At 33.1% G+C, this 19797-nt stretch overlaps 1 long non-coding RNA gene and 6 other non-coding genes across 11 annotated transcripts; 4 read left to right on the top strand and 3 right to left on the bottom strand.

Moving 5' to 3' along the window:
- Window positions 1-5246: 5246 nt before the first annotated feature.
- LOC130807155 (U1 spliceosomal RNA) lies at window positions 5247-5403 on the bottom strand. The gene has a single exon (XR_009040522.1). It is a non-coding gene; the product is annotated as a U1 spliceosomal RNA (small nuclear RNA).
- A 5898-nt stretch (window positions 5404-11301) lies between these two features.
- Window positions 11302-19794, top strand: LOC130805194 (uncharacterized). 5 transcript variants are annotated; one of them, XR_009040159.1, is made up of 7 exons: window positions 11302-11441; window positions 13011-13161; window positions 13539-13768; window positions 15324-15498; window positions 16332-16482; window positions 17132-19127; window positions 19213-19794. It is a non-coding gene; the product is annotated as an uncharacterized LOC130805194 (long non-coding RNA). The 5 variants fall into 5 exon arrangements; XR_009040158.1 differs by having other exon boundaries at window positions 17132-19794; XR_009040160.1 differs by having other exon boundaries at window positions 12850-13161; window positions 17132-19794.
- Window positions 13007-13169, bottom strand: LOC130807154 (U1 spliceosomal RNA). Its single transcript, XR_009040521.1, has one exon. It is a non-coding gene; the product is annotated as a U1 spliceosomal RNA (small nuclear RNA).
- Window positions 14652-14848, top strand: LOC130807173 (U2 spliceosomal RNA). The gene has a single exon (XR_009040540.1). It is a non-coding gene; the product is annotated as a U2 spliceosomal RNA (small nuclear RNA).
- On the bottom strand, window positions 16328-16490 carry LOC130807144 (U1 spliceosomal RNA). Its single transcript, XR_009040512.1, has one exon. It is a non-coding gene; the product is annotated as a U1 spliceosomal RNA (small nuclear RNA).
- Window positions 18102-18298, top strand: LOC130807163 (U2 spliceosomal RNA). Its single transcript, XR_009040530.1, has one exon. It is a non-coding gene; the product is annotated as a U2 spliceosomal RNA (small nuclear RNA).
- On the top strand, window positions 19692-19794 carry LOC130807089 (U6 spliceosomal RNA). Its single transcript, XR_009040462.1, has one exon. It is a non-coding gene; the product is annotated as a U6 spliceosomal RNA (small nuclear RNA).
- Window positions 19795-19797: the final 3 nt, after the last annotated feature.

The raw sequence follows: 19797 nt of genomic DNA, 5'->3' as shown, positions 1-19797 counted from the left end.
TCTAAGAAAAAAAATCGTAAAATATTCCCCGGAAAAAGATAAAAAGAAGAATAATTTACGAATTACTACAACTTTAAAATTTTAAACTTTTGCGAATTACAACCTTAATGTTTATCTTTTGCGAATTAAAGTCTACAACGTTCGGTCCAAATCCTAGAATTCTGAACACTTAACCAAAAATTTCAACCACCAAAATTGTCGAAATCATTTAATTTGACTTGAACGTTGTAGACTTCGGTACTTTTGGTAGTTGTAATTTGCAAAAAATAAGACATTGAGGCTACTATTCACAAAAGTGTCAGACTTTGGGGTTGTAGTTTGCAAATAATTTAAAGAAGAAAATAATATAAAAACAGCAAGTCTTGTGATAGATCGCCTTACGGTATATCCACTCTTACCAGAGTAACCCAACCAGTCCAATATTAATTTTTTACAATACACGATCACTGAATTGATCAATTTAATGTCATAATTAATATCTTTAAGGTCAAAATTATCTTTTAAAAGTTATAACTAATCATTTTAAATTTATTACTAGAAGATTTGACTACTTTAAAATTACAATTGATCCCTCTAAGGTTATATGGACGAGTTTATAATTACAAGTTATAATTGATCACTATATAGGTGATGACTTATAATTTTGCACTATAAGCTTTAAAGTGATCATTTAAGATTATAATTAAACCTTTTTAAACTTGTTAGTTATCAATTTAAAGTTGTCCACTCTAGTGTTATAATTGATCACTTTATATATAATTTATGATTTTAAGACCTAAATCGATCACTTTAAAAATATTATAATTAATCCATTTAAAGTTATATATATAAGTTGAAATGATCACTTCATCAAAATTAATTACTTTTGAGTCAAAATTGAAAATGAGCCAAAATGTATGTGTTTGTCTTATTATAATGCAAAAACACAAGTTCTTAAATAAAACAATGTTATGGTACGATTATCTCTATTGGGTTGATCATTTATATTTTATGTGTTACATTGATAATTTATGATTTTAAAGTAAATTCATACAAGATGAGCTAATATAAAAATATTATTTCGTAAGATCAATATAAATTCACTCCATAAATACTCAATGAGAGGGTTTCACTATGAGACTATATTTATTGGACTAACCTAATATATAATCGTCTTAAAAGCAATTAATTATAACCTCAAAATAATCATTTTTAGTTTTAAAATGCTTACTTTTTAGTCTTACATGACCACTTATAAGTTATAAGTATAATCCTAAAATTATCACTTACAATTTAACTAACAATCAAACGTCTTATATGACAGCCCATAAAAGCTTTAACAACAAGTCTTATATGACATCGTTTTACCTTGCAACATCAAACGTTGTAATCTCCTCACACGCCGTCAGAGAGGCAATGAAGCAGAAGACAAGAAATGGCGCAAATATTGTGGTCACTGTCAACACCCACTCCGACGACATCCTCTGTGGTTGCTCTTCATCGCAATCAATGGAATCATGATTATCCTTGCCTGACTACGAGATTTGGAATTTCCTGTTCCTTACGAGATTTCGATGTGGGAAATCCAAATTCCTCCACTCCTGTTCTTCAGCACGATCAATCCAAGGTGTTGCGCTATCCTTTGTGTTGTTTTTTCGTTGTTTTTATTTTTTGTTAAATGTTGTAGTAATCTTTGGATGAATCAGGATAGTTTGGACTTTTGGTGGATGGGAATGTTACCAGTATCAATTGATTGATTTATGGCGTATTTTTTGTGTTCCTTGCTTTTTTTTTTTTTTAAAATTCAAATATCGAATTGGTGATTTCATGACTCATAGTAGAATGCCAACATTGATAGTTACGAATTGACATTAATTAGCTGTTTGGAGTTTGGAGTTGGAGTTGATTTCATGACTCAGTAATAGTGACAATTAGGTTGTTTCCGATTAATTTTTTGTAGAAAATATGAGGTGCAACTTCACATAAAAAAGCACATAATTTAATGAATAGTTTATGAATAATTAGCAAATTACGACCTTAAAGTTTAGGTCTTTTGCGAATTACTGGTAAAAATATTTAATTTTTTAAATTTTTTTTCCGAATTAGAGTCATTTAAGTATCAAAGTCTATAATATTTAGGCCAAATCATTTAATTCTGATTTATTGTTGGTGGAATATTAGCTTTTGTGGTCAAAATTTTATGATTTGGCTGAAGACTTTAATACTTTGGTGGTTCTAGTTTGTAAAAATAAATATTGAGACTATAATTCGCAAAAGTCCTAAAGACTGTAATTCGCAAACTTACTCTAATTTTAATATAGTCGATTGTAATCCAATATCAAAGACCATTAACCTTTGACCCCAATGAAATATGGACATCTTCTTCATCTGGTGTTAAGATGGGAAATTAAAATATTGATTTTTCAAATTATTTTATGTGAAAACCTTATGTGGAATATATAATAAGCCTATTGCCCTAGTTTGTTTTGAAAATATATAATATAGTCTCAATTTTGGGTGGTTTTGAAAATTCTTGGGACAATTTTCTTTTTTGGTTATGATCCTGGTAAGTGGAATTTTCAGGTTATGAACTGAGTCGATTGTTTGATTGGTGTCCATCTGCGTTGAGAGCAGGTCATGTTTGTTTGGGTGTTAAGTTTTTTGAATGAACTTGTGTGTGAGTTAGAGATGGGTTCTTTAATGGTTTCTTCAGGGGCGATGTCACTCGGACACGTGTAAGAGTATCGCACACGGGTGCAGATCTTAGTGTCCAATACGCCATTCCATAAAACTTAAGGATATGGAACACCGTCTTAGTATTGGACACGGGTATGGGAATACGAAAAAAATACTATATACATTATCTATTGGGTAAAAGAGATTGAAGCCTTTCAATTTATTACCCATATAAGCTATGTTTTATGGCCTTCGTACCAAGTAACTAAAATAAAAAAAGAAAGAAAAAAAATGAAAAAGAAGTCTTTCAATTTATTACCCATAAGGCCATAAAGCATGTTGTCAATCCTTCTGAACAAAAGAAGTAAAAAATTGCATATGAAAGGGTGGTTGCCAACTAGAAATATAAAATTGCATAAGGCTATAAAGCATGTTGTCAATCTTAACTTAGGGGTAATGAATAATGATGGGTTGTTGAGGAGAAAGGATGTGGGCTTCACCATGGCCAATAACTCATCTTCTCCTCATTCATTAAAGATGATAAGAAAATTTTCATGTCCTATTTCATTACATTCATGCCTAGATACTCGTTTTTGCCAAAATCTTCCTCACACCATTCACATAAACCTTTTCTCTATTTCCAATACATTTCTTGAATCGATTGATTTGAGACTTGAATGAGTGAATAATCTTGTCTTTTACAACTTGGAGTTTTCTAAAAGTCATGCCGAGTTTCCCAAGAAAATCATCTACCAAATCTATTGAGTGTCTGTGGTTGTTCGAAATAACCACTTTGATACCAATTGTTATGACCTGAGGTGGTTGTGAAATTGATCAGATTTGAAAATATAGAAAAAGAAGGATAGTGAAGGGTAAGTTAACTGATGACAATATAAGAAAATGTATTTTGTTCTCTCCCAAAGAGTTAACTCATTACAATAATTCTGTTCCTCTTTTTCTCCCCCACTCTTGTTATTTATAGGCCAACTAAAATAAGATTCTAACAAACTTTAACAACTTCAACAAACTCAAAAATTCCTATTATTTTGCTAATATTCTCTTTCTGTATCATTATGTTTCTCTAATGACTAAGATACTTTTTTCCACTTGTGTAAGGTAATGTCAGTCATAACATATTTGCAGTTGGCATTCAAAAAAGTTTACAGCATTACATCCTTTCATCTTCTCAAGATTGAGTTATTGTAACACTTAAGTCAATTTCATTGCTAACGGTGGATGGGCTATGCACCTATGCCTATCCTTAATCTTCCTTAGGAATAACTGTATCACTAGAGTTATTGCCCTACTTTATATCTTGCATTTGATTTCACTGTCTTACTTTAAAGAGTGCATCTTTAAAATACCATCTGTGTTGGCATTTTTTCCTGTTTCCATTTGGGACAGTTACATGTGATTGAATTAGAATGGTATTACGAAGTAGCTAAGCCCATCTTTTGGGAAGAACGTGTGACATTGTTCTTTTTGTACTGTGACTGTGATTCTGTCAAGCAAGCAGAATGTTAATTTACTATTAATAGTTTCATTTATGCTTTTATCGTACATCATTGACTAGTTTCTTATATTTTTAACCGTAGTAATCTGAGTCTGTGTAATTGACAGAATTTATTGTCTTATCAAGATATGTGATTGCTAACAATGTTTTTACAAGATGATGTTTCATCTGACATTCAATTTGAAAGACTGAATGTCCTTTGCTAAGAGATGCACAAAAAAGTAAAGCAGTCCTCATGTTCTTGTTGGCTAAAGGATCCCTTTGATCCTTTTATGTATGTGACTATGTATCTGTTAACAGAATTTAAGCAATATTTGATAGTTGTGCTTTGTCTTGAACTGATGTTGTGTGAACTCAACATATTAATCTTATTGTAAACAACTTTACTAAGTTAAAGTTTAACAATTTTATTCTCGGAAGCTTCAGAATCTGAACTGATTACGTGTTTGTTAACCAAGTCTAAGCAGGATTTGATAGTTGTGCTTCATCTTGAACTGATGTGTGGCATCTCAACATATTATCTTTGTGATTTTTATTGTAAACAGCTCAAGCAAGCTAAAAGTTGAAAAATTCCATTCTTGGGAGCTTCAGAACGTGTGTATCTTTGGTAAGATAGGAGTTTTTCATACTGGAGTCGAGAGGTGAGTCTTTCTTATGAATTTCTTTTTTTGATATAACAACTACATATGATGTTGTATGTAGCTCAAACGCTTTGAAAAGGCTAATGTTGATATAATCAACTATATTTTAAGAAACCCTACAGCACAAGTGATTTAAAATTACACTTATTATCTTTAGTAAAAGGCTTTTAGTAAATGGAAATATTATAGTTCGCTGCGCATGTATGATTTCAAGTGCCATAACTAGCTTAAGTTGTCTTGGCATGGACCTTAATTCTCCTTGTCATGTAGTACCTGAGATATCCATCTTTTATTCTTGATGAGATTGAATAAATTTGCATTAGTTGTGCGGAAACCTTTTCCTTACCAACTTTGGCTTGTGAGTTGTGACTACACATTTTCAGTTGATGATAGGCAATGGCCATGTAAACATAATGTGAATTTTTGATTGTTATTTGGAAGAGGTCGCGCGAACGCAGGCCCCCACTACCACAAATTGTGGCGTAGACTCTTCCGTTGAGGAGATCTTAGGCTGTTGCCCTTCCTCAAATTGCAATGGAAGTCAGCAACCTAGGCCATGAGCCTCCTTGATCGCTCATAGACCACGTCAACTCATAATGTAACTATAATTGTCCCCGACATTTCTTTTTATTGGGCCCTTTGTCATGTCAATTAGGTTATTTAATGATGTGTGACAATATCCAACCTTTTATATAAATGACATTTAGCGCTATATCTTTAATATCCTTAAGGATTGTATTTGTGGTCCAATATCACTACATGGTTTCTTGTGTTTGATTGCATACTTTAAAGAGTGAATCTTTAAAAGAACTTATGCAATGGCATTTGTTTCCTGTTTCTATAGGAGCACTTGATGTGATTATATTATGATGCAGCTATTAAGTACCTGATCTTATTTTGGGAAGAAGGCTTTGACATTAATCTTAGAATACTGTAATATTGTAGTTACAGGGTCCAATTTTCAGTTTTTATTCTCTGATTGAACATGCTGCTGTATTCTGGTCGTGGGTCATGCTCAATGTTTAGCATTCTTGTTTTTTGTGATATTGATTCTTGCTGTTATAATTTGAATGGTTTATCTGATAATTTGAATGATATTAAATTTATTTTTAAAGGGAAAGGTTCATAAATCACAACAGTAGCTTGCTATTGGGGCTGTCAAGTGCCCCCTACGCGATGCACTACTGCAGGGGTCTGGCACACCCCTCCAAATCATGTCAATTTTCCTGTTTAATCATTGTTTCTCTGTTGTTAATAACCCTTCCCTGGTTATTCATGTCTCCGTCGTATATATTATTATCTTACATCTATGCTGAGTTTAATTATCAAGAGAGCTTTTTTATCCCCTTTTTTCTTGTTCTTTAGTATTTATTCATCCATTCCAGCCTAGCTGTACTCTAGATATATGAATGAATCACCGACATTTATGTAAATTATTAAATCTTTGAAGTGAACTGTTTACTTTATGAATAGAATTGCATGAATAAATAAGTGAGTTGGATGCAAAAGAATGTAACCAAACTTCTTTTTGATAAAAAAAATTGATCAAAAGATTCCACTAACCATATTGTAAGAGACCCTGCAGGCTGCAGCGCAAGTGATTTAAAGTTACACTTTTTGAAGGTTATATGTTATCTTTGGTAAAAGGAGATATTATAGTTCGCTGCGCGCGTTTGAATTCCCGTGGCATAACTAGTTTAAATTGTCGTGGCATGGACCTTAGTTCTCCTGATTAATCCGGTTTTTTCTTCCTTGACATGTAAGTACTTGAGATAACCATCCTTATTCCTGATAAGATTGTGACTATACATTTGCAGTCTCAATCTAAGTTTGGGGTTGATCAAAATAAAAATCTGGAGGATTATGCAAAAGGACAGGATGAACAGAAGGCAGCTGTTACCTTGAGTCTTTTGTGTAAGCGGTAGGCCCTAGTTATTTAACTTATATTGGTAGAAGATCCTGACTTCAGTAATCTATCATAGTTCTATCAAAATACCTCAATGTGACTTGCTCTACTAGTGTAACAAACTTAACACAATTGTTGTGAACAGATTATGAAATTTCAATCATTGATTGGATAGGGGCCGCTTGAACGCAGGCCCCCATTGCCTAAAATTTTGACGTAGACCTCCCATTTTGTCTTCATTTTTTTCAATTTTTTGTCTTCATTTTTTTATGAAACAAAAGTATTATACCATCGACCCCGCTGCAAAGAATGTAACTACCATCCTTATTTATCCTTTTATAAAAATTCAATTAAAGAGTTATGTAACACGGCTTTCGATAAAGAAAAGTCAAATGTTTTGATTACGATAGGATTTAAAAAAAACTGAAGACGCATATGATAAAAATACTAGCAAAAACCCATAATCACCCTTATATAACTTTAATAACAATTCATTCAGCCTTTTTAAGGATATGTCACTATTGTGTAAACCCAACAAATACTTCGCATTCCTAATATATTTATATTCATCACTTTTTGCGTTAGCACTGTTTCTTGGATCACAAATATTGGAAAGATGCAAACCAAATAGATTATGATAGTCAAAATTAGTCTCGACAAATTCTTTTTGACATTTTTCAATTACAAAGAAATGACCATCAACATTAAATTTTTTAACAAGCCGAGGTACCATTTGACGATGAAATCAGGTTAATTTCATCTTTAATAACCCTTCAAAACCTATATCTTCTACAATTTTTAGGTTTAACGTTTTAACAATGACACTATCTTGCCAAGATTGAAATAAGTAGTTATTCCAATTGGCATTGCCCTACATACACAAAAAAAAATATTAAATTCATGAATATATGTATAATGTTTATGAATTTACAACATTATTTCTTAAAAATACTAGTACAATAATGAATTTATAAATTAGGTTTCAAACATGGTAAATATTTTTAAAAATTTTTAAAACAGGTACATAGTTTCAACTATATCTTTAATGCCCAATCTATTAAATTTTAATGTCCACTTACTGTATCTTTAATGCCTACTTATATTATCCTTGATACCTACTTACAATATATATAATGCCCACCGAAAAGTGCTTAAAATGCCTACTTAAAATATTCCTAATGCCTACCGAGATACTTAGCCTACTTACCATATCCTTAATGTCTACTTATAATATCTTTAATGCCTACTTACAATGTACTTAATACCCATCGAGTAAGTACTTAAGTATTTACAATATTCTAAATGCCTACTTAAAATATTCTTAATGTTTATCGAGAAATTTACTTTATATTTTCTTTTTTGGACCAGTTTAATTACAGATGGGACCATCTCTCACGAGAATTTGTGTATAGACTGAAAAGTAATATAAATGGCAAACTTCTAATTTTGCATCACATTACTAAAATAAATATAAACTTATAAAAAGATATGACAATAAATATATAAATAGTAATTTTAACTATTATAATCAATTATGGCTCTATTTTACAGTAGTATCTAATCATGAATATGCATAAGAAAGTAATGCATATGCTTATGAACATACACCTTTGTTTTTTGATATTTTGTAACAATAAAAAATGCACTTGTTAACTATATATATATATATATATATATATATATATATATATATATATATATATATATATATATATATATATATATATATATATATATAAGATTAAAAAAAATATTATTTTTTCAAAACAAGGTACATATTTTAACATATAGTACATAACATAAACAATTTCATTAAAAATGAAACTACCTCTTTCAACTGTTTCAATTGTTTCATTTTGAACGTTTTTTTTTCGGTAACAATTTTCTTCTTATAGTCTCTCTTCACCTTCACCATGATTCCTAAGAAAATAAAAACATTAGAAGAAAAGTACACATGAATAATGGAAATAATGAAACCTAAAAGTTGTTCAACTATAACAAAGTAAGTAAGACACGATAAAGAAAGTACACATAAAAAAGTAAGCAAATCTTGATTTTTAAAATAAATTGAATTTTTTAACCATACACAGTTTTAGTTTAGAACACAATTGGGTACAAATTTGTTATTTAAGATGAATTGAATTATTTGAAAATGGAAGCAACCTTAGAAGAAGGAAAATCGAAAAACAGATTTGCAGATAATGAAACTTGAAAGTGAGCCAAATAATGAATGAACACATGAAAATAAAACAGATGTACATTTAATGAATGCATATAGTGAAACTAGCCAAGCGTACCTTCTATTCTTAGGGCACGGATGAATGCACATACAAAAATAGACATTTAAGGATTGTTAATTAACCTTGATATTTCAAACATAATTTCTCACATTGGATCTTCATATTACAACAGAGTAGGCATAGATTTGCAATAGGTAGACATAAGAATTAAAAAAGAACTACAAAACGCTAGTTTGCAAAGAACTGATAAGCGAAGAACATAAACTACAAAACCCTAACTTGCGAAGAACAAGAACTACAAAAACCTAATGTGCGACGAACATATTTGCGAAGAAAAAGAACTACAAAACCCTAATTTGCGAAGAACAAGACTTAAACAAATCAAGTACAGAACTGAAGTACTATTTGCTTTATCATTTTAGGTATTAAATTATAAACATTTATTTAATCAAGTTATAGGCACAAGGAGTGACTTATGTGATCCGCTCAAATCAGGAGGTTCCCGTCAGGGAGATGGCACAGTCTGTTCTTCGGGGTTCTCAGTTTGAGAACTTCATTCCCGATATCAATGAGCCTGCTGCTCATCCGACTGAGGAGGAGCCGACTACTTTCCCATCGAGGCATTTGGATGAGCTTGATGTATCCTCATATTCACATGATGATGCGGGATCATCACATGCACATGTTGTGCAATACCAGTTACCACTTTACCCGAGCGTCACACCACATCCAGTGGCGAAATTTGAATAAAATTTTAGGGGGGCGGAGTTAACAAAAACAAAATTGAATGACATTAATATATAGCCATTCCATACAACCAAAAATTATAATGTACATTTGAATCAAAGTAAAGTTCGACGCTCTTTAGCCACGGAATATTTAAATTATCTATAATCTCATTGACATTATACGTCTTTGCTATTTGTCTCTAAACGTGTATTACTAATTTATTAGCAAGAAAATCATCGCTCATTTTGTTACGAAGTTTTTTCTTTACTATCTTCATAATTGATTGTTTTATTGCATGAGTTTCTAGATTAAAGTATTAACTTATTCAAACTAATTATTAAAATAAAGATAACAAAATTTAATTAAAAATATAAAACAAACCTTTATCCTTCAATTGAGGATGATAAGCTTAATTTCTTATTCTTCAATTTCTCCCAATCGCTTTCTTTTTTATTTTTTCAGTTAAATGATAATTTCATTCATAATTTGATATTCCATTATTACTTATTAGATTTTTTTTATTTTGTTAAATTATTCTCTTTATTTAATAGTGTTCCTTTTATTTGTTGGGCGAGACTTATAAAAAAATATAAAATGAAGGTTGTATATTAAATAAATTTGCCGAAAATCTCGGAGGGGCACTACACGTCTTTCGCCTTTGGCCACATCATAGAAGGCGAACTAGGCCGTCACAATTAGATAGAGTAGATGAGGAGTGAAAAGCTATTATGGACATTTTATATATATTGAATTGTAAATAATATTTTGCATTCATTGAATTGTTATATATATTCCATTATTATATATATTTTGTATGCATGAATTGTTATATATATTCCATATTACATAAATATATATAGAGAGTTATTATATATTTAATTATGGAAAAACAATGCAAGATTCATTAAAAGAAAAAAAGAAGAAGTAAAATGGACTTCAATTGGCCAGCTGTTAACAGCGAGCAGTTACTTAAGCTAAGTCAAAGAAAATCAGCTTAGTAATCGCCAGTTGAGCGGACGATTAATGAGTTGATTTCCTTTGACTCAACTTAAGTAATCGTCCGCTGTTAGTAACTGTGAAGAACCTCTGACCCTTATCATTGGGCTAGAGGCGCTTATTTTTGAGATGTAAGTTTAGCCGAAACTTATTTATGAATTTATTTTGGAAAAAATGCTTATTTACTTTAAATTTTCTTTGGTCGTTGGTATTAAAATGTGATAATGTGAATGACCGGTAGTTTAAACAATAAAGTTCCCTTAAAAGTAAAATGTGATTCTCATGATAATAACACTTTGATGATAAAATTGAAAATTTTTTTTTCACAAATTTTCATTATCACTTACTATTTATTTTTTAATGATAATACGTCAAAATATATTATTGTTCGAAGAAAATGTGATACTTAAAATAAAACATACTTAACTATTGAATTATTTAAAAATATTTCTATTAGTTATATTAATTTGCAAGCCGATAAATGAAATTATTGTAGGAAAATCAGGAATAAATTGAATTATTTTTAGTAGTTTTTCGTTAGTTATATTAATTTGCAAGCCGGTAGGCGGTAAATTATTCCCACCAAAAAAATCCCTGCCGTTTGGTGTGCTCTGCCTCTGCCTCTGCCTCATGCAAAAAGCAGGTCATCCTCAAAACTCCAAAAGTAAAATACCCATTCGAAAAATTGAAATTCCAAAATCTTTCTAACTTCAAAGAAATTTCATCAAATGGTGAAAGCATGAATATCCAAATCTTGCTAGGTAAGCCACCGCATTTAATCCCCTAAATATTTCGCTTTTTTTTTTATTTTTTTTATTTTTTTTTTTTTTTAAAAAAAATTTACTGGGTTAAAACTTGAAAAGAATTCAATTTTGTTGTTTTCTGGGTTGACGTCTGTCTTAGTAAGATCATTTTACTGCTGCATGTTGGTTGTGCTTATTGTTTATGATTGTGCTTATTGTTTAATGGCATCATTGTTTCATATGTAGTAGTATTTTTTTGTTCATCATTGTTTTACCTTTTTTCTTTGTTTTTTAATATTTAATCATTGTTTTACTTATTTCGAGAAACAATTTCTGGTTTTCTTTAGGATTTAAGACGCATCATCGTCGTTGAGGCTAGGATTTTCGGTGGGTACTGGGTTTGAGGGCTTTTCTGATAGTCGATCATCCCGCTCTACATCCGGTCGTTTGTGTAAGATTTTCTAGGAGTATGAGAATAAGTTTGGTGGGTATGAATATGAAAGTTTTGATCACTACGAGTAGTGGGTAGGCCATAAATGATGGGTTCGAGGGTTTAAATTTCTCATATCCGCCTACCCCACTCCATATCCGTCTAAGATTCGTCCGGACGGCTTAAATTAACGCTTAGAATTAGAAACGCAGTGAATCGATTTGTTAAAAATGGAGAACGAACATTTAAACCCTAAGTTTTGAAAAACTAAATAAAAATACGAAATTTCATCAATGAAGTCTAAGATATGAAAATTTGTACCCTGAAAATGGAAAATCTGTAACTTCGCAAGAATGAAAGCTAGAAATAAAAACGGGTCGGGTCGGATTGGGCTGGGTTTTAAAGCCCAGTCCATTTTCAACCCATTTTCATTTTACAAGGCCCAATGCAACCCAGGTCCATCTTTGTTTGAACCCGATCCGGCCCTTATCAAGCCCTTTGAACACCTCTTATTTGGACCTTGGCGTCATTGTATGTATTCCATGAGTTAGTGAGTTCATTCTTTCAAACTAGTCGAGTCGTTTTTAGATTGGGTTGAATGCCCAACTTGTGTTGATTGAAGTAGAAGATCCTCACTTTTGGAAATATGACTTTAATTTTGTGTTGGATTTTTGTATTGTAAGCTGGCACAAGCTCTTCGAAATTTCCTCATCGCGACTTGTCTACTAGCTTGAGATTCATTTTGAAAGATTAAATGCCCCTCTACAGAAAGATGCACAAAATGGTGTATCTTTAACCTTCGCAATATTCGTGTTATTGTTGGCTAAAGAATCCACTCTATCTCATTTACGTGTATGATTGCGTGTTATAGACACCAAGCTATATTTGATTGTTGTGCTTCATCTTGAACTGATAATGTCGTGTGCGGAGTCTACTAATTATCTGATCCAATATTGAATATGATTTAAAGTCGAGTTGTTTCTTGGGTCACTTTAGGGATAGTTGCTGCTTTGATGCCATATGTTGGTGGAGAAAGTGGTTAACTTTGATACAGAAGATCCTCATCCCAGAAATAGCTTAATTTTGTGTGAGAACTTGGATGCTTTTCTTCTAAAATATCATAGACCCCCTAAAAATTTCAAGTATTGTTTGGACAGAGGCCGCGCGTACGCAGGCCCCCACTATCACAAATTATGACGTAGACTCTCCCATTTGGGGAGATCTTAGGCTGCTGCTCCTCCTTAAAGTGCAATGGAAGTCAACAACCTAGGCCATAAGCCTATTTGATCACTTATAGACCCCATCCAGGTAAGTAAATTGTTAAATAACCAACATTTCTTTTTATTTATGTCATATCACATGAGTACTAGGTTGTTTGATAATGTGGGACAATATCCAACGTGTCAACCCTTTGTATTTAGTGCTGCAGAGTACAGATCATGAAAAGTGATCAAGTTTATTATTATTATTATTATTATTATTATTATTATTATTACTATTACTACTTAGCCTGCATTATTGTCAAGAAATCAACTAAACCAAAAGCTTAAGCTGATGGTTGAGGGCCCACGATATTATATACTCTAACAGTTATTGCTTCACTAATGTTGGATGGGCTACTGCTTTCCCTACAATACGATGCTTCAACTGATATTTGCTTTGAGAAATTCAATGTCCCTTTGCAGAGGGAGATGCACAAAAAAAGGTTCATCCTCGTTTATGTACATGATCATGGGTTGTAGATAGACTCCAAGCAACAACTGAGCGTTGTTCTTCATCTTGAACTGATGTTGTGCGACGTTTCTTCTCAGTACTGTAAACAGCTCCAACAGTTTAAAAGCTGAACAATACCAATTGTTGGATGCTTCAGAGGCTGAATATTTTTTAAAAAGGCAAGAGTTTTGGATACTGGAAGGTGAATATTTCCGCGAATTTTCCCTTCATACATAATCAATCGCATATCATGTTTTATGTCTGCATTTTGCAAGTAGCATAAATATGAGTATGTGAAAATCACAGAATAGTCTGTTTTCACATCATCATTTGGAATTCTGTTTGAGAAGTTAAGAGTGAAGCGAGGAGAGATAGACAAGATTTGACTTTGTATCCTGGGAATGGGACATTGGGCTAAAAAAAATCCAAGTCTTTGTTTGTTTAAAGGGAATGAGATAAAAAAATGAAAAAGACCCCAAGAAAAATGTCTTTGGGGGAGGGTGGTATTTTAGTTGAGACTTTCATTCTTATATCTTTCATCTAATCCCTAACATGACAAACAAGGGATAAGACTTTTATCTTAAAAGTCTCATTTTAAGAGTCTCATATTAAGGTCTCACAAGTCCTATTCCCTTGTGCCAAACACCCCTAGAAGTGCTTGAGATCGCCATCCTTTATTGCCGTCTCTTCTAATGGTAAGAGGCCTGAATGAAATGTGCATTGGCTTTGCGTTAGGTAACCTTTTCCCTACCAACCTCGGCTCTCTATTTTGAATGACATTCCCATCTACTTGTATCCTTCGATGAATTAGCAACAATTTTCATTTTTTAGATATTATCCAACTTGTATAATTGTCTTAGATCGAGTCACAATATTACAAAACTGCTTACACTTCATAAGCTACATCATTGTTATTTCTCTAAAGCTTATGACCCGATTTTAAGCAGATCAAACATTTAATTGGATCAAAAGTCAAACATTACTGTTAGGATTTCATGTGTTTTTCTTATCCCACACTATATGGGAAACAGTGATCCGAGTGCAAGCAAACAAATAAAAAGAGATTTATGAATGCATTGATATTCATACCTTTCTCGGCCTTTTGGCTAAGATCAAGTGTAGTATCTGTTCTTATCAGTTTAATATCTGATACGTGGGTCATTGACCCACAATGATATTAAATTTATTTTTTAAGGGGGAAGGTCCACCGCAGTAGCTTGCTATTGGGGCCTTCAAGTGTCGCCCATGCGTTGCACTATTGCAAGGGCCTGGCATGCCCCTACAAATCATTCATCAAATTTCCTGGCATTTTATTTTGTACGTTTAATAATAATTTGTTTGTTTATTTGCCTAATTTTAAGGACAAGGTGCATGTAATGTGCAATGACACAGACCATCTTTATGTATGTCCATCAATTTGTTAATAGTTGTGGGAGTTGAACTACACATAATCTCTTGGTTTGCTAGAAAAAATAACTATTATTTGTTGTAACTTCTGGTTGTGTACTCATCAAATTGAATACGTTATGGACACATGAATATCAGGCTTGTGTTTTTGCATCTCACAGACTCCAATGAGTTTTTCAATTAATGTTAGTCAATGTCGTCGAAGTGAATACTCTTATGAGTTTTACTTTGGATTGAAACCGTTGAAGGGATTTGAGGAATGCAATCATCTTTGTAACTCACTTGCCTTTGATATATTGTGGTCATGCCTGATATCTTAAGGTTGGTGCATGTGTATACATTTCTTACAGATGTGAAGCTGAACGAGAAACCAGAAGGCGTGTGACATTGAGACCTTCTGAGGAGATCAGGAGAATATTGAGAGAGCAGATGAGTATACTTTATGCTGATACTGTACGTGTAAAAGTGATACCACCATACCAGAAGAAAGGAACCGATTTCTGCAATGTAAAACAGAAACATTAGGTAACAGATCCACCTATTTGACTTCCTTGCCAAGCCTCCAAAAGAAAATACCAAAAAGCGTTTTTATAGCTTGAATTATTGAGAAATATGCCGTCAACATTTATTTTTGTTTGTGGTCCCATTCTTAGTACTTTTCTCCTATTGACAGCTATTTTTCTGTTTTTTCATGGTTGCAAGCTTTTCCCATGTTTTGTAAATATTTGTTTCTGTCCTGATGAAAAAATTGAACTTAATTTGTTGGAAGCTCCTTGAAAATACCTGTACTATGCTCTTCCGATTCTTAAACTTTTGATGTGTCTTTATATGAGAGTACGAGTCTAAATTTGTGATGTATTTAAGAAAAAGGATAAATGCCTAAAATGTTTTGCCAGAGTCATTAACCTTTTAAATGTATTTTAGGATGTGTGTTGTGAAATATCAATTTTAGTTGTGTTAGTTGTGACACAATAATTGATCATTGGTGTGATGTATCATGAGTATTGATGTATTGAGGTGTAAGGAGAAGAAACAGTCTTTGAGGAGGTTAAGAACCATTTTGATTTTTCTCTGCAGCTTTGAAGTATTATACCAACCATTGTGAGGAGGTTAAGAACCATTTTGATTTTGTCTCCAGTAATGTAAGCATATATTTACCAAATAAGTACATTTTTTGCTAACTTAGTTTTGGGTCGAATCGTACATTTGAGCTTTTGGACTGATGCGGATCAAGTCATGGAATAGGGTTGGATTTGAATGACCTTTTTGTGTTGTAAGATCTATGTGCTATAGGTTGTCACTGTACCACCCTATTCCCAACCGTTGATTTCCTAAAATTTCAATTATTGTTTGGACAGAGGCCGCGCGAACGCAGGCCCCCACTACCACAAATTATGACGTAGACTCTCCCATTTGAGGAGATCTTAGGCTGCTGCCCCTCCTTAAAGTGCAATGGAAGTCAACAACCTAGGCCATAAGCCTATTTGATCACTTATAGACCCCGTCCAGGTAAGTAAGTTGTTAAATAACCAACATTTCTTTTTATTTATGTCATATCACATGAGCACTAGGTTGTTTGATAATGTGGGACAATATCCAACGTGTCAACCCTTTGTATTTAGTGTTGCAGATCATGAAAAGTGATAAAGTTTATTACTCCCTGCAATTCAATTTAGTTGTCCCATTTAGTTTGGGCACAAATATTAAGAAAATAAGGGACCACCTAAAATAGTAGACTCGTGTGCAATATTTGGTGTTTTTAATATTAAGAATTGGAGGGGACCACCTAAAATAGTAGACTTATGTGTAATATTGGGTATTTTTAATATTAAGAAAATGAAAGGACCACCTATAAATATAGGTCTTAAAATAGAACCGGGACAAGTAAGGTGAACATACCCAATGAAAAAATAGGACAAGTAAAAAGAATTGGAAGGGAGTATTATTATTATTACTTAGACTGCGTTATTGTCAAGGAACCAGCTCAACCAAAAGTTCAATCTGATGGTTGAAGCCCCATGATATGTTATATATATACTTTAACAGTCATTCCAAGTCTTTGTAAATTACTTCACTAATGTTGGATGGGCTGCTGCTTTCCCTACAATATGATGCTTCAACCGGTATTTGTTTTGAGAAATTCGATGTCCCTTTGCAGAGAGGAGATGCACAAAAAAGGTTGATCCTCGTTTATGTACATGATCATGGGTTGTAGATAGACTCCAAGCAACATTTGAGCGTTGGGCTTCATCTTGAACTGATGTTGTGCGACATTTCTTCTCAGTACTGTAAACAGCTCCAACAGTTTAAAAGCTGAACAATACCAATTCTTGGATGCTTCAGATGCTGAATATTTTTTAAAAAGGCAAGAGTTTTGGATACTGGAGCGGTGAGTATTTCTGCTAATTTTGTTCCTGATCTTGAAATATTGATATTGGATAACATCTTGCCACATAGGGCCAATTTAAACTGTAAACAGCTCCAACAAGGAAATTTCTTGGATGCCTCAAAATCTGAATAGCTTCAGAGAAGTATTTTGTGCAGTCCTGTTTGTGTTTGAAGTGGGGTTAGCTCTTCCATCTCTAATATAGCCTTAAGCAGTAACGGAGTTCCAGAAGTTCTTTTTACATTGTATTATTTCTCGTTTTTCGGGATTACGTACGCTCCTCCGTCCTAGACTTCGTGAAAGGATGATTATTAATGAGGCATGACGTTTTGGATTTAGGCGAGATGCAATAGTTTATCTTTTGAGGTAAAGGAGGTGTTATGAATATAGCATTGCCGGTCCAATCAATGAGGTGATTCCCGTTTCTGACCTAGTCACTCAGAAGCTTCCTTGATTGTGTATGAAGTACCTGTTCATGTTACAAAGCCCAATTTATCAATCTTTATCCTCATATGCGACATAGCGCCTTTTTGTTCTCATTTCTCAACCTTCTTTGTTTCAAGGCTTCCAACTTCTTCTGATGTTTTGATCCTGCCTTATGTTCTCATCCTGAACGAACATGAAGTGTGGAGTCTACTTGCTATTAGGATTTAATGTGTTTTCTTATCCCAAACCATATGTGAAACAGTGATCTGAGTGCAAGCAAACAAATAAAAAGAGATTTATGAATGCTTTGATACTCATACCTTTCTCGGCCTTTTGGCTAAGATCAAGTGTAGTATCTGTTCTTATCAGTTTAATATCTGATACGTGGGTCATTGACCCACAATGATATTAAATTTATTTTTTAAGGGGGAAGGTCCACCACAGTAGCTTGCTATTGGGGCCTTCAGGTGTCGCCCATGTGTTGCACTACTGCAAGGGCCTGGCACGCCCCTCCGAACTATTCTAAATATTTAATTTTAACATCAGATTGGAATCTTTAACATCACTATTATTGCTTTATATTGGGGCCTCTAGGTGTTGCATATGTCCTTGCACTGTGCAAGGGCGCCCCATACAAATCATTCATTAAATTACCTGGTTCATGACTGACACATATCTGTTGAATCATTTAGTGAGATATATTTAAAAATTGGTATGCTTATTGGCCTAAGCTGTAATGTAGCTTCATAATAAGGTGCTTGTCATGTGCAATGATAAACAGATCTTTAAAATTGGTATGCTTATTGAACTGCACATAATCTCTTGTCATGTAGCTTCATAATAAGCTGTAGTGTAGCTTTGTAATAAGGTGCTTGAAATAATAACTGTCATTAGTAGAAATTTCTGGTTCTATACTCTTCAAATTGGTAATGTTAGGGACACATACTTGTTGTACAAGTAATGACCAATATGTGTTGGTCAGTGTCGTGGAAGTAAATTATGAGTTTTACTTTGGATTGAAACCACCAAAGGGATTTTAGGAATGGACGAAGCTCGTCATCTTTATAACTCACTTGCCTTTGATACATTGTGGACACTCATGATATCTTAAGGTAGTGCATGTGTATACATTTCTTACAACTGTGAAGTTGAACGAGAAACCAGAAGGCGATGAGGACGTGATTGAATCAGAATGCTATGTGACCCCGTCTTTTGGGAAGAAGGGCTTTGATTCTGTGAATCAAGCAGATTGTTAATCTACAATCTTTCTTGATGTTGCGTCTATGTTGTTGACTAGTTGCTTGTATATGTGACCCTTTGCAGAGAGGAGATGCAAAAAAAGGTTGGTTCTTGTTTATGTTCTTGATCGTAAGTTGTAGATAGACTCCAACCAATATTTGAGAGTTTTACTTAATTATTGTAAACAGCTCCAACAGTTGAACAATACCTGATCTTGGTTGCTTCAGATGCTGAATATATTTTAAAAAGCAAGAGTTTTGGATACTGGAGAGGCGAGTATTTCTGCCAATTTTCCCTTCATACATAATCAATCGCATATCATGTTTTACGTCTGCATTGTGAGAATAGCATAAATATTAGTATGTGAAAATCACAGAATAGTCTGTTGTCACATCATCATTTGGAATTCTGTTTGAGAAGTTAAGAGTGAAGCAAGGAGAGCTAGACAAGATTTGACTTTTGTATCCTGAGATTACTTGGGAGTAGTTACAAATACTACCGTCTGAAGATACAGATATAGATATAGAATAACTATATGATATCTGCTTGTTTGGAGCAGTAAAAAATAAGCAGTACTTTGTTAACAACTAATGAGCTACTTTGTCCCACATCGATAGCTTAAGAATAAATTTCCGTTTTTATATTGTTCAAAGGTTAGAAAATGCTTGTCTCTTCGGAGACATCTGATAAAATTGGAACGATACAGAGAAGATTAGCATGGCCCCTGCGCAAGGATGACACGCACAAATCGAGAAATGGTCCAAATTTTTTTA

This window comes from Amaranthus tricolor, chromosome 2 (genome assembly GCF_026212465.1).
Source record: "Amaranthus tricolor cultivar Red isolate AtriRed21 chromosome 2, ASM2621246v1, whole genome shotgun sequence".
Lineage (NCBI taxonomy): Eukaryota > Viridiplantae > Streptophyta > Magnoliopsida > Caryophyllales > Amaranthaceae > Amaranthus > Amaranthus tricolor.
Note: the sequence above shows the minus strand (reverse complement) of the source record. Positions and strands in the feature narration are given on the sequence as shown.